Raw genomic sequence first — 13901 nt, 5'->3', positions numbered from 1 at the left:
GCCAATTATATTTTGTTGTGACTTTCCCTCCTGATCTGATCAAAATATAGATCACGTTCACGAATTCATACCAGCTCAGATGAAGAGTTTGATTTGGTTTATTTGATTATGACAAAGCACTTGAGGGCTATCTGCCTAAGAGGAGGGATGCCTTCGTGGAAGACGTTCTAAGGGAAGTGGCTCATATACTGTCATACATAAGGAAAACCACAAAAGCGCCCATGCAGTTAGCAGGTTCGTAGTGATACGAACCAGAGTATCAGTCTTCAACGACATTTTCCCTAGGCCGCTGATGGGAGAGAAAGAGAATTACAGGTCTTCGGCTGCATATACATAATAGACCGATTTTGCTCGTCTTTAGTCTAATTTTGATCGAGAACATCCTGGAGACGTATCCACATTCTTTCCCATCGCCAACTTCTCAAGAGAACTTTTATCTCAACAGATGTTTTAGTGCCCCCTTGCAGCAACGATATGAATATTTACAAACATTTCTACTTTCCCCGGTATTCAAAGCCAACTTCAATAATATGCATGCTAGCAGATTCTGCTAAATATCACACCGAACAAAGAGACGCGGCTTATTTAAATGCAGCAAAGTAAGCGAAGACTGTCTGCCTAAACTTCGTCGCAATTTTAATCGATCCACGAATGTTGAAATCCAAGATCTTCATTTAGCACCACCCTTTCGAAAGTGCTTTTGAGCAGGCAGATTTTAAGTACATCCAAATTAGCAACTACACTCTACATACGCAGACGTTCATGTCTTATTGGAAATTCGATCCCTTTCCCCGTAACGCAATGGCTATTATCCAACATCCATTCTGTCTGAATCAGAAAATTAGTAATAAAAAAAGTGCAGATGACAGAGAAAATTTTAGAATTTTTAACATTATTTTTAATAATTTTACCTCCTTACAGTATCGGCAAATGACATTTTTTTTAAACCGATGATTTTAATTTTCTCTTGAACATCTGCAAAAGATCAAATTTAACGTAATATTAGTATAACATGCAGAATTAAATAAAACTCCTGATATAACGATATGATTATTTGCTCGTAATTAGACTTTTTTGTGATTTCATCCTGAGCAATTATATAACTCAGATGTTTCTTTTATGTTTGGTTTTTCTGGTAATATCTCACTGATTTGTCCTTCAGTTTCAAAACGTTTATAAAAAGTACAGTTAATAAAATTTTAACATTCAGCAGCTATTGATAGGCAACTATCAAAAGCATAATACAATGAAGGTCTTTTTTTTTTTTTAATTACGAGTTTTAAATAACGAGCTCATTTTACGTAACAGTTTTGTATATCTTTGAAAGAATTCGGATTCTCTTCAGAAACTTACTGATGCAGACCACTGGAACATCATTTATCGTTGATCTCAATAATAGCATTTTAAATTAAAAAATAAACAAATAAAAATCTGAAAAGTTTCAGATTTTAACGGTCACCCAGCAGGGTTTGTTAAAGTTTTTTACACTCTCGTTAAGCTGTTACATTCACTCCTATTAACACTTTTTTTTTTTTTTTTTTTTTTTTTTTTGTCTCTTTAGATTTATTATTTAGCATCATTTTCTTCGCATTTACACCATATGCAATTCAGCAGCAAAAATTGCAAATATTTTAAAAGAATGGCAATGTACGTTTAGAATTCCCGATGCAGCTATAAATATTAGGATACATTTTTCTGTGTTTTTTAGTCTTTTCTGAGTTTATCATATTCAATTTTTTTACTAAGACCGCTTTGCATAATTTTGTCTCTTCATTATTAACGTTTGGTTTGTTTACTATATAAATGAAATAACACATTCTTACGCCACATAACATTCGATTCAACAACAAAATCACCGATAGACAGTCTTGCATGCTGAAGATAAAAATGTTTTATTCCATACATTGTTCCCACTACTCGCTTTGAAATCGCTGAGTTTGTTAATCAAAAATTCGTTGAAGTTTTACAAAATATGAAATAGATTGTAAAGACATTAGGTTATTTTATAGCAGAAGATGTTAAAAATGAGCTGTGCCCTCGCCAGGACCCGAATCATGGACCTCTCGAATACGCGTTGATTGTGCTGACCACTACACCACGAAGGCATGCTAAAAAGGCGGGAGAAATACCTTATAAGATAATAAATCAAATTCGGGCTTCTAAGTGTCCATGTTCGTGTGGGGGGACTACGTTTTTTTAAAATTTGATGGCTCTGGATACCGCTTCCCCCCCCACAGTACAAGAAACACATACATTCATGCGGATTATTATCATTTAATTTCTTTAAAAATAATGCAGGGCGATAATATTTGGTGGCAACAATTTGAAAAGTAATCAACGCATTTAAGTGTTTCTACGCAAAATGCCGTTTAGAAGCTAATACCCCATTGGGCACAAACGTCCCCTTTTAGCTAATAAATAAATAATAAATATTAAGCTGGTGTAAACGTTGTGACGTGAACGTTTGTATGGTTTTAATTGGAAATTAATCTTCAGTTTACTTAGGTCGAAAGTTTTCAATCACAAGAAAAAAAAATATTAGAAATTTGGAGGATTTTTTTAAAGAATATAATATTAGAATATTACATAAAATTACATTATTAACCGTAGAAATTTTCTTATTCTTTGTAATAGGAATCGAATTCTTTATAACCGGGTTACGGAAATTAAATAAAATAAAATCTTCCCAAAAGAAGTAGAAATGCGTTGCGAGGAATTTTTCATCTAACATTTTTTTTCATAGTGAAGACCGTTAGTTGCTGAGTACTTTATTTGGGTCACTATATTAACATTCTGTATATTATCCTAGAGTTAACTTTGTGAACAGGAAAGAAAACGCATGCAACTTTAAAATCAGCGAGTGCTTCGTACATTCGCGGCTTAAGAAGAATGTCACTCAGAAGATGTACGAGAACTAAGTGAGCGTCAACACATGGTGAGCATCGCCTTTTGAAAATAATGTTACTAATAGTACATCACCATGCGCCAGTGCCGATGAGCAGTGTTCTATTATTAAGCCGCTATTGTTGAAATTTCGCCAGATATGCTCTGTCGACTGTGACAGGAAATTGACTTCTTCATAATGCGTCTGCAGAATTGTTGAACGCAGTAGTGTTCAGTTTAACTATCTGCCGGTCTGCCTTGTGATTGCAAAAATATTATTCTGCGTCTGCATGGAAATAAAATTTATTCATGTAGTCCTATGTACTTTTTTGTCACTCAAAACCCTATAGCATCCAGTGAAACTGTTTACTCTCTGAAAATTAAATTGCATAATTAAAATTAGTTTAAAAAAAACTAATGAAACAAAATCAGGTAGAAAGTAATTGGGTGCATCAAAACTCTGGAGCATTCTGTGCGTTTTCAAGAAATCCACCACGAAGAATTGTATAGAAGTTGGTTCCTATTCACGTTGCGCATTGATAAAATCAAGAAACATTCTTGCAGTTAGACATCTGAGTTGCCAGGAACAGAAGCCCAGTCTTGATTATTAGATATAATTCGAAACATAACTAACCAGAATATTCGAAATTTAATGAATTTTAAATCATGACAATTTTGAGGTTGTCTGAAATTCTTAAGATAAATGCACAAGCTACTATTACCATTTCAACAAATTCTGTTATAAAGTTTGTTTTCTTAAGTAATCTAAGCAAAATTTTATCTCGAATAGAACATTCGTAAAAAATTGGAATAAACAAATTCCATCAAATTTTACACAAAATGCGAGATTTTTATCAAATATCTTACATGCATTTCCTTTTTATGAGACCTTCAGTTTTTTTTTTAAAGTTTATTACTCTTTCTTGTCATAGTTTTGCAACTCTAACAGTCGCCGCATGAATATACCGCTTTTAGATCAACAAAAATTCCATAGAAAAAGTATCAGAACGTTTCAAGAGCATTTGGACAAACGCTATATAATAAAAAATGTTTAAAAACAGCTTATCTTTAGAATTTCCGATACAATCTCACGCGCTGGAGATAAAAGTGTTTTAATCCCCACAGTGTTGCCACTGCTTGCTTTGCAACTGTTGAGTTTTTTAATCAAAAATTCGTTAAAGTTTTACAAAATATGAAATAGACAATAAAAAACGAATTCAAATTCCAATTTCGGGCTTCCAGGTCCCCATTTTTTGGGTGGAGGACTACGTTATTCAAAATTTGATGACTCTGGGTACCTTTTTTTCTCACAATGCGAAAAACATACATACATTCATGCAGATTCTTCATTATTTAGTTTCTTTAAATATAATACAGGCCGATAATATTTGGTGACAACAGTTTGAAAAGTGATTCGACGCAAAATGCGGTTTCCAGACTAATAGCCCTTCTGGGTTAACAATGTTATAACAAATGCTGAATATCTAAATTCGTCTGCAGCACACTTGAGATATATGGGTTGAATACCTGAAGGCATCTACAGCCTGTTGTGAGTAAACTTTCTTAATGCCGCGAGCTGCCATTGCAATAAAAGGTTAATATGATATATATATATATAAATTATCAAACCCTAATTTTGTTTAAATATACATTTGTATAGTTAATGAGAAGTGAAATATACATGCTACCCTAGTATTTTATAATTTATTTTAAAGGAGTTTTAAAACACTTTTTTAAAGGTCTCTACGGCAGCTTTTTGTTAAAATACAGTAATGAAGTTATTAAAAAGCAGTACATGATGACGGAATAAAGAACATGACTATTTAAATTATTAAACTATATTTAAGAATGAAACTATTTTGTTCACATTAAAAAATAAAGATCTAAAAAGAAAGAGGGAAAATAGTTCAGTCCTCTTTACATGACATACAACGCTTCATTAAAAATACTTTTAATAGGGAAAGATTTTCCTTTTCCACTGGTTCTTCTTACTTTTTAAGATACTTATCAGAAAAGGTTAAACTTTAATAACGCAAGAATGAACAAAAAAAAAAAAAAAAAAAAAAAATTGAAAGTTTTTTCAGAAAGCGTTTTTGCAATTTAGTTACCATTTACCAGTAAATATAGTAATTTAAATTTCTGCAATTTTTATGAATATAGTTAACTGTTAACCATTACTTTTCATATAGATGAATACAGATTAAAACGTTTAATTCTTTTTTCCAAGCCTTTGATCGGCTAGGTAGCTCCCGGACTCCAGATGCCTGCAAATTCGCAGATATTTATTTCCGCTCTTTAAGAGCTGACTGAAGATGTAAATGGTGAACTTTAACTTGATTCTTCTTTTACTGTTTGTATCCTGTATGTTTTATTTTGTACAGTAGTTGGCAAGTTAGGAATTTCGGACTCGCCACCACATCCCACATGACCAGTCTTATGCTTTGCTTTCAAAACATCGAAGCAAAGGGCTTTTTCTTGTATCACTTCTTCAATTCTACCTCGTATGGATAACTCTCATCTTCGGACTTCATCATATGTCAGGCCTAGTCGGGATTCTCTGAATATACTGGTAAGAGCAGTAACCAATTATCCTGCTGAATACTAGGAAAAACACCAAAGTATCAAAGTATCTTTTTTTTCCAAAGTTTGTTAAAGTTCGTTAGTTCTATATGTTCGAGAGGACTTAAATTCAGCCAGAGCTTTCCAGAGTCTAGTTCCGGCATTTTTCAGTTTGTGAGTGAAACTGTAATTCATGCCAATAAGATGAATGCCAGTATTTTGATTTAGCAATTAAATATTTTAAATTAATTTAACTTATCAATTTTCATTTATCTTTAGCCCAAAGGAGCTAAAGCAATCTTTAGCTCAGAAGGGCTATTAATTTCATTTTGGCATTTTGTGTCGATTCACTGTAAATGTCCGTATCACTTTTCAAACTGTTGCCACCAAATATTATCGCCCTGTGTTACATTTAAAGAAATTAAATTAATGAAGAAGATATATGTATATTTGTTTCTCGAATTGTGATAAAACAACGGTAACTAGAGCCGTCAAATTTTGAAAAATGTAATCCTCCTCCGAATATGGGCATCTGCAAGCCCAAATCTGGAATTTGCTTTATGATCGATTTCATATTTTCGTAATACTTTAACGAATTTTTTTATTAAGAAACGGTACGATTTCAAAGCGAGCAATGGCAACACTGTAAGGGGAAAAATTATCTCCAGCGCGCGAAACTGTATATCAGAAATTCTAAAGATATGCTCATTTTAAAATTATTCTGCGATATTGCCGTTGAATTGAATTTTATGGTTTAAGTGCCAAGAACATGATATTTAATAAATAAAGGTGACACAGAAAACGTTAAAGAAAACGCCCTTTTGTACGTAATGTAAAATCTAAAAAGCTTTCAGATTATTTTTTAAATTTTAGATTTTGTTTAATTTTAGTTATAATTATTTTTTTTTATTTGTTAATCTTTCTTGACGGCTTTCAACAGTGTTCCAACATTTCTAATTTAAAAAAAAAGTCTTGATATGTTCTAAAATACATTAAGTAATTATATAGCGTAAGAGAAGAATAATGAAGAAAATTATATTTACTAAACAATAGCAATCAAGTGTTAATAAATTGTAGTAATATCCACCATAGGTTACGTTAACAACACTAACGAATAGTGGTTTAAAGTACAGATATAACCGAAGATAAAAAAATTCACTGCAGTTTTCAAAAATCATACAGAGCATGTATTATGACAGCAGACGATGAATGAAAGTGAAATTTTGCTACGTGTCTTCTTCGAAAACCCAAACATAACGCACTGGAGCCAAATTGCCGATGATCTATGTTACTACAAATACAATAAAAAGAATTCGTCAAAAAGATTATAAAACTTCTTAGAACACTCACCGATTCCTCTGTATGTCTTCTTACTGCTCCAACAAGAAACTGACAACACGGCTCTTAACGTCTACGAACTAAAAAACTCCGGTCAGAGCTTCTCCGCAGGGCGAATTGCTACATTTCGTGGTCGACCCGTGGGGAAGACAAAAACCGGTTACGATTTTCGTCTTGCACGACATCGTTTGTTTTGTAAGCGTATTACGTGAACTGATTGGGGGTCAGGTAATAATTTCAAAGGATAACTATTCTTATCTGTAAAATTTAAAAAAATTGTTTTGTCTTTTGGTGTAATCATGTTATAATGGAATGAATTGTACAAAATGTAAATCATTTCTACATGCAGTAGAATACGGATTTAATGAGTCGTCAGCAACAGGATGATAAAAATTTGCTAAATCCGGAAAATTCTTTAAATCAGAGAATATATTAAGTTAGGCAATACAATTAAACGCAAAAATTGCATCTACACGTTATTATGGAAATCTCAGTTAAATTAAAACTAAAAACAAAAATAAATAAATAAAATGTTGACCATAAAATAGCTTTAGAAAATGAATCTGATAGTAGATACTGTGATTTTTTTCATAAATTTCCCTTTTCAAATTCATTTATGATTTTTTATGAAAATGTTAATATACCTCATCTTCTATTTTATGCTTTATTTGGAATTTTTGCAAATTTTTATAGCTCTCTATGATGACAAGTCGCACAGTTTCAGTCAATGAATTGGTAAGAACCTTTGATGCCTTTTTATTCTACAAATATCTAGCCTACCAGTCGATGAAACAGCTGAGTACTGGTAATTCAGTCTGGCATAAATCTCGCCAATGTGTAAGTTGCATAGGCATTTTTTGTGGCTTTCACCCGTATAACGTGAATATAGTCTAGTTTTCTTTAAAATGTCCTCACGAAAGCACCCCTTTCCTTAGTTAGATAGCTCTTGTGTGTTTTTCCCAGTCAATTAACTAATCAGTATCTATGTCTGCAAAATCTCATTGTATCAAGAACTTGGGATTAAAAAATCGCTTGTTTACATAGCTTCACATTTCCCTTCCGTACTGTTCAATGTTCATTTGACTGATTATATTTTAAGTGGCCAAATTATTTCCATATCCAGAAGATGCAGTTCACATGAAACAGCACGGAAAAAGAAATCCATAGCGGTGTTTGATATGATGTTAATTTTTTCTTGCATATGAACAATGCCTACATAATACAAAAATCTTCTTGGGACATCCGTTGGACATTGCAAAATGTCTCCTTTCAAGGGCATCGCAGGGAATTTCAAACGCATTACCCTGAATTCCAAAGAGTGATGCGTTCTAAATGTACCCCCTCTTTGGAATGGAAGGGAATCGCAGCGAATTTCCTTTGGAATGTAATGGAAGGACATTTCAAACGTATTCCCCTGAATGCTCAATTTGATATCCCAGTATATCCTCAAAAGATCCTTGTTAGATCTTCACCAGCGATGTGAGGATTTACTGGTCCTACCTACCATATGCTGGAATACACATCTAACTTTTCAAATACATCGTCTTAAGTGCTTCTTGTGAATACCAGGATCTGTTGAGGAAACGTAGAGGGTTTTCTCAACAATGAATGGGGATGTTGGGAAGATCTACTTATATAATCTCTACGAATTAGTAAAGGTTGTTATGAAGACTCCTCCAAGTTTTAGATTTTTCTAATTTGACTTTCACTTTTTTAAAATTCAGAAGTAGTTCCAAAAAATACAAGAAACTTGAAATGAATTTTCAATGTGGAACGCTACATGGCAAAATTTTGATCTTATTTTTAAAACTTTTAAACTTAAAATTTAAACAACACAATTTTCAGGAAAATTATTTAAAAAATTCAAAAATTAGGAGGAAAAAAACACTGGAACTTCTTGACGATTTGATAAATGGGGATAAAATATTCGATAAATCAAGATTATTTGCATACGTTGAGAACACGGGGGAATAAATCAGTTAAATTAAAAAATTCATTAAATTTTAGTGTGACTAAATTTTATTATTTTTTAAATAATTTAATTAATCCTTTTCATTATTTAATTTACAATAAATTTTGCCTGCTTTTCAGTAATAAATTTTAATTTTAACTCATAATAAATTATTATTATCCTTTTACTATGAATAAAGAATAAATTTTAATGTAACTTTAATAAAATAACCATAGTTATTCGATAAAGAAATAAAATATATCCTTATTCCTTGCAAAATTCAAGAACATTTTTTTGTGCCTCTTAATGCGAGTAACTTATTATCTGAAACTTGAAACTGACCATTTTAATTGCATCGCCACAAGTGATGATTGATTCTGTGAGTACGAGAAGCGTTCTGTTAAATGTTTAAGTTCTATTAAATAAAAAGGTTGTCTTAGACCTTTTCAAGTTTCTGTAGTCGTTTCAGGCGTAACGATAATACATTTTACGTCTGTTAGCTGCCTGAAACTACTTTATGCTTCCAAACTATGTCAAACTCTATAAATAGTCATACAGAATTCTGAAAATTGTTTTGGATTTAGCCACATGTCTCGGCAAAAGCTGGTGAACATTACACTTCTTAGCTTTTTAAAGTTGTAAATCTAGATGTATTACTTTATTAATTGTTGCTACAGATGTATTTAAAGACTTTGCAATTGATCTCTGCGTCGGCAGACTTTCTTTTATTGTCAACGATTTATTTTATAAATATTAGAGAGAGCAGTACGTACCCCTTTCGGGTATTCCTTTGGAGTCCTCTTTCCATGTAGATGTAAGTATTGACGGTTTTTCCTTTTCCAATTAATAATATTGCTTATTTTGCCCATAAAAATTTTAATACCGTGCATTTCACAACGTTTCTGAGTTATGGAACAGAAGTATTTCTCTTCTGAAAGCGCAGAAATATATAGACAGCTTTTGTTTGGATGCGATACTTTGAAAGGAAAATAAATTTAAAAGTAGCAAAAATTATATTTTTCGTTTCAAATAATGAGCTGTTGCCAGAAATTTTTCTTCAAAAAAAATTTTTTTAAATCCTTTATTGAAATCATTCTAAAAATATGTAAAACATCCTCTGTAGTTAACCCTAAGAAACAGAAGTAAAAGGAAATGTGCTCCTAATTCAGTCAATCAAAATTTTTTTTGGAAAAATGTATTCACTTTGATTTAAACAAAATAGTCTGAGTTTTTTTCTAAACATAACTGTCTAAGGTCGTTGCATTGCCTAATTGTATTTTTTATCTTTAGTGTGTTTCTCTTTTCTTTTGATAACTATACTAGTTCCAAAATTAAGTAAGAATAATTATGTTGTATTTTAAACTCTTAAATAAAAATTCCCTCAGATAGTTCTCTATAAAAACTTTCATCTACGGCTGACAAAGCTCGAATGCTTTGCCAGAATACTTAAAATAAAGGCTGAAGGCACCTACAGCACCATTTGAATGATATTTGTTGTGCATCTAAAAGTACCAATGGCAGTAAAAATATTATTGATTTCTTTTTTTAACTAGTTCAAAGAAATGCTTATAATATAAAACTCCATAACTACGAGATGACATTGGCAATCACAGAAAAATATCGATATGGGCAGTTTGATATCGATGATTTTTATTCTAATACATTGAAGTAGGTTGCCTTCATGGGTTTTCATGGTTATTTTCATAAGGTACACATGAGCCAGTTTTTTTTTAAATAAGCATGTAGCCTTTCGGTGTTTTGCCATAGTAAAACACCAAAGGTTTCCTCCTTCGAATTAGATCTACGAACGAATCGTAGATCTAATTCAAAGGAGGAAACATCCAGGAGCGATTTAGTTGTTTAATCGATTGCGCAAAATATTCTAAGATTATCTCTAAGAGATGGTCTCTTGGAGGGCATCTAAAAGAAAATATTCATATTGCACATAGAAAACGTCCTGCAACCAATCCGTTTGCCCGTAATCTAGTCCGGGATGAATACCAGCGCTCAACAGTTTTGCCCGCTCGACCATTTAAGTAGTTGGAAATTGAACAAAATTGAACGGGGGTTGGAAAAGAAGATTGCAAAACGTTTAAAAACAGAAAAAGAGTGAGAACTGAAATTTTAAATGCGAAGACAAAATAAGAACAGATGCTTAAATTCTAATTCACAAGTTGAAAGAGAAGTTTCCCGGAAAATGTCAATGAAAAACGATGTTAAATTCACAGCTAAAAGGCTGTAATGACTTTCTTCTGTTATGTATAATGTTTGTTCTTCAGATCTGAAATCATGTCATACAGTTAAATTGTAACAGGAAGAAATCCTGTTACAATCAAATTGCGAGATGATATCCAACTTCTAATTACGTAGACAAGCATTTTAAAGCAGTCCATCCGGACAAGTAAGGAGGAAAACAACCCACCTGCATGCCTCAGTGAATATCATAAAGTGGAAAGGCCTTGCCTGAAGTAGTAACACTTTTTTTTTTAATTATTATTCTTGAGGATTAAGGAGTTTCCTTGCATAATGAAGCAAGACTTCGACATGAAATGGGAAAGACCATGAATTGTTGCGATGCAAAGTAACATTATTTGCAATTAAATGGCAAGGGAAAGGTGGAATTTTAAACAATTTTAACAATAATTGAATTTAAACAATTCTTGTTTGAAAGGTTAAACTGAATGATGTAGAAATATTTAATTTCATTTTAACTAATAATTTTCCTTTTTAACTGGATGCAAGTTATATTTTTGTTAGATTGGAAGAACAACATTTCTTTATTCTAAGAACGTCCGACAATAAGCTAACAATAATCTACGGCTAATGTGTAAGGTTTCCCTTATTTTACAAAGAATTTTGGTACCTTTTCTGAACCTCTCATTTTCCCTTCGCATTTCCTCCCCAGGACGCAAATTTATAGTCAGGTGAAAAGAGTATTTAAACAAACGAATCTTGTAGTTTATTCTGAGCGTGATTTTGTTAGCCAGAGTATGTTACGAATTTGTCCTTGCTGTTACGCTAAGTTACTGATACGCCTTTTTGGCCATTTAATAAGTATATCGCCGGGTAGGTTGTTGAGTCAGCCTAGTTAGCCTTAAATTAAAATGTTAGTTCAGCACTACTTTTTAATCTTTGAATTTATTGTGAAATTATTAAGTCCCACAACAAGTTGTCGGTGTTGTTGTAAGCATGAAGTACGCGTATTTGTCTTAAAAGTTTGAGGAATAATAAAAAGGTTTATTTTACCCTTCTTCTGTACTGTTATTATACACGCTGGTACGATAATTCGCTAGGTTCCTTAGTGAGCTATAGTGATATTTATGATAGCAAAGAGAGTTAAATCCCATATATGAATGATAGTATTTTAATAAATAGTCGATAACAGCTATCTGTTCTTGGAATACTTAAATATCTTTAATGTGATCAAGTTAATATAATTTAGAATGCACTTGCTGTTGTTTATTTTGCATGGCATGCAGTTTTAGATAAATATTCGCCATACGAATTGAAGATTACCATATTAATTTGTATAGTTCAGTCTTTCACGATTAATCGGCTTGAATTTTTACTGCAAAATTACGAACTAAATACATATCTCAAGTACTTTCCATTTTTAATATTTTAAAATTTGCTCTATGAATTAACAAGTTCTTTAATTTTGATATTTGAGTAGACATGAATTACTTTGAGATTTTCTTAAATAAAAATTTATGAATGATTTTTATGGAATGCGTTATTATTTTTCCTTCCATCAAATCCCTCATCTTTCCTTCAAGTTGCGTTGCAAAATTAGGATAAAATAGTATGTGAATGACGTAAGTACATTAAAAAAATTACTTTGTAAAATTGCGGAATCCATTATTTTTTGCGAAATCCCCCTTAAAATCCTTTCCTTTATAAATATGCTTTCGTTCCTTCAAATTGCACATGTTCACATGTTAAAAAACAGCATATGAGAACTTTAAAAGGAGTCTTAAAAATTTTAATATACTGTTTGCATTAGACATTTTCAAGGATTTTTTTATTATCACTAATGATTGCCAAGTGATTTGATTAAATTTAAAATTTCCAACTTTATTATTCGTAACTGTTCTAATTTTTTTTCTGCTATTCATTATTTTTCAGAATAATAATGTCATTCACATCCATATTCAAATTAGCTTTAGTCAGCATTTTATTAATTTCATTACGTTTTGTTATAGATGGAATAATGTTTAACATAAAAGTGTTGAAATTTTGTAACTTATATATTTGCTAAATTTTTATTTAACTATTAATTTTTTAAAACTTCCATTTCAAATCTGATTATTTGTTATACCTTAAGATTTTAAAATTTTCCCTACGTACTTTTTTATTTGATTTTTATTTTTTTAGTGGCCAGTCGCTTGTTTTCATCAGTATTTGTCTGGAACGCCCGTATCTACGTGTCCTGTAACGTGTCATACCAAGAACGTTGCCTAGGGTGCGCCATAGGAAGCAACCGTTATTATACTATGTCCTTGGTTTCCAGCTAACATACAACCTCCGTCAACTACTACGCCATCTAGAGTAGCATCTCTTCCTGGAGAATGTTCTTGGATCTTAGCCAATAGTAAAGCCTAAAAATTCCTTATCACATGGAGAATTATTTCAGTGAAAAAATCCTGTTTGTAAATTTCCTTGCCCATATCCGAGCCTGCAAAAATTCTATAACCATGAAATTTCCTTCGTTATTATTTAGAATCCAGTTTCAAGGAGTTCTTCAAAATCCGTTATTTTAGATTTTAATATAAGAATTTATTTTATAGTTAAGTTTTCCTATTGGTCAATATTAAAATTTCTAATTTTTTTCCCATAGTTCAACTCGTTTTCTCGCTTACAAAAGATAACATTAAACATTATATACACATTTTACTGATTCTCAGTTGTGCATCTTAAGTACATCTCATTTAAGAATATTTATTCTTGTTAATTCTAAGAAATTAATTATTATTCCTAAACTATTTTCTTAGAATTCCTAAAATGTAGTTAATATTGCATATTTAAATAAAACCCGAACAGAATACCATTTGCTGATAAATTTATTCTTCCTTGCGCTATCTTTAAAGCTTAATAATGTTCTGAATAAATAATGTATCTGAATAACACTCAGGCAATACTTTGTATGAAGAGATATTTGTTTCATCAGCGT

General features: G+C 31.7%; 1 protein-coding gene and 1 long non-coding RNA gene across 2 annotated transcripts in view; one reads left to right on the top strand and one right to left on the bottom strand.

Annotated features, from left to right (window-relative positions):
* LOC118200982 (putative fatty acyl-CoA reductase CG5065) overlaps positions 1 to 6930 on the bottom strand; it is a 67760-nt gene extending 60830 nt beyond the window's left edge. The window contains exon 1 of the mRNA XM_085827691.1: positions 6793 to 6930. The gene's annotated coding sequence lies outside the window, so the exon portion shown is untranslated. The remainder of the gene's footprint in view (positions 1 to 6792) is intronic.
* LOC146993557 (uncharacterized) overlaps positions 1 to 13609 on the top strand; it is a 32943-nt gene extending 19334 nt beyond the window's left edge. The window contains exon 3 of the long non-coding RNA XR_015044411.1: positions 13106 to 13609. This is a non-coding gene — a long non-coding RNA (uncharacterized LOC146993557). The remainder of the gene's footprint in view (positions 1 to 13105) is intronic.
* Positions 13610 to 13901: the final 292 nt, after the last annotated feature.

Source organism: Stegodyphus dumicola, chromosome 12 (assembly GCF_044657685.1).
Source record: "Stegodyphus dumicola isolate Sdum_Otavi_A_Nest chromosome 12, ASM4465768v1".
NCBI classification, from domain to species: Eukaryota; Metazoa; Arthropoda; class Arachnida; order Araneae; family Eresidae; genus Stegodyphus; species Stegodyphus dumicola.
The sequence above is the reverse complement of the archived record's forward strand: the minus strand, read 5'-3'. Positions and strand labels throughout refer to the sequence as shown.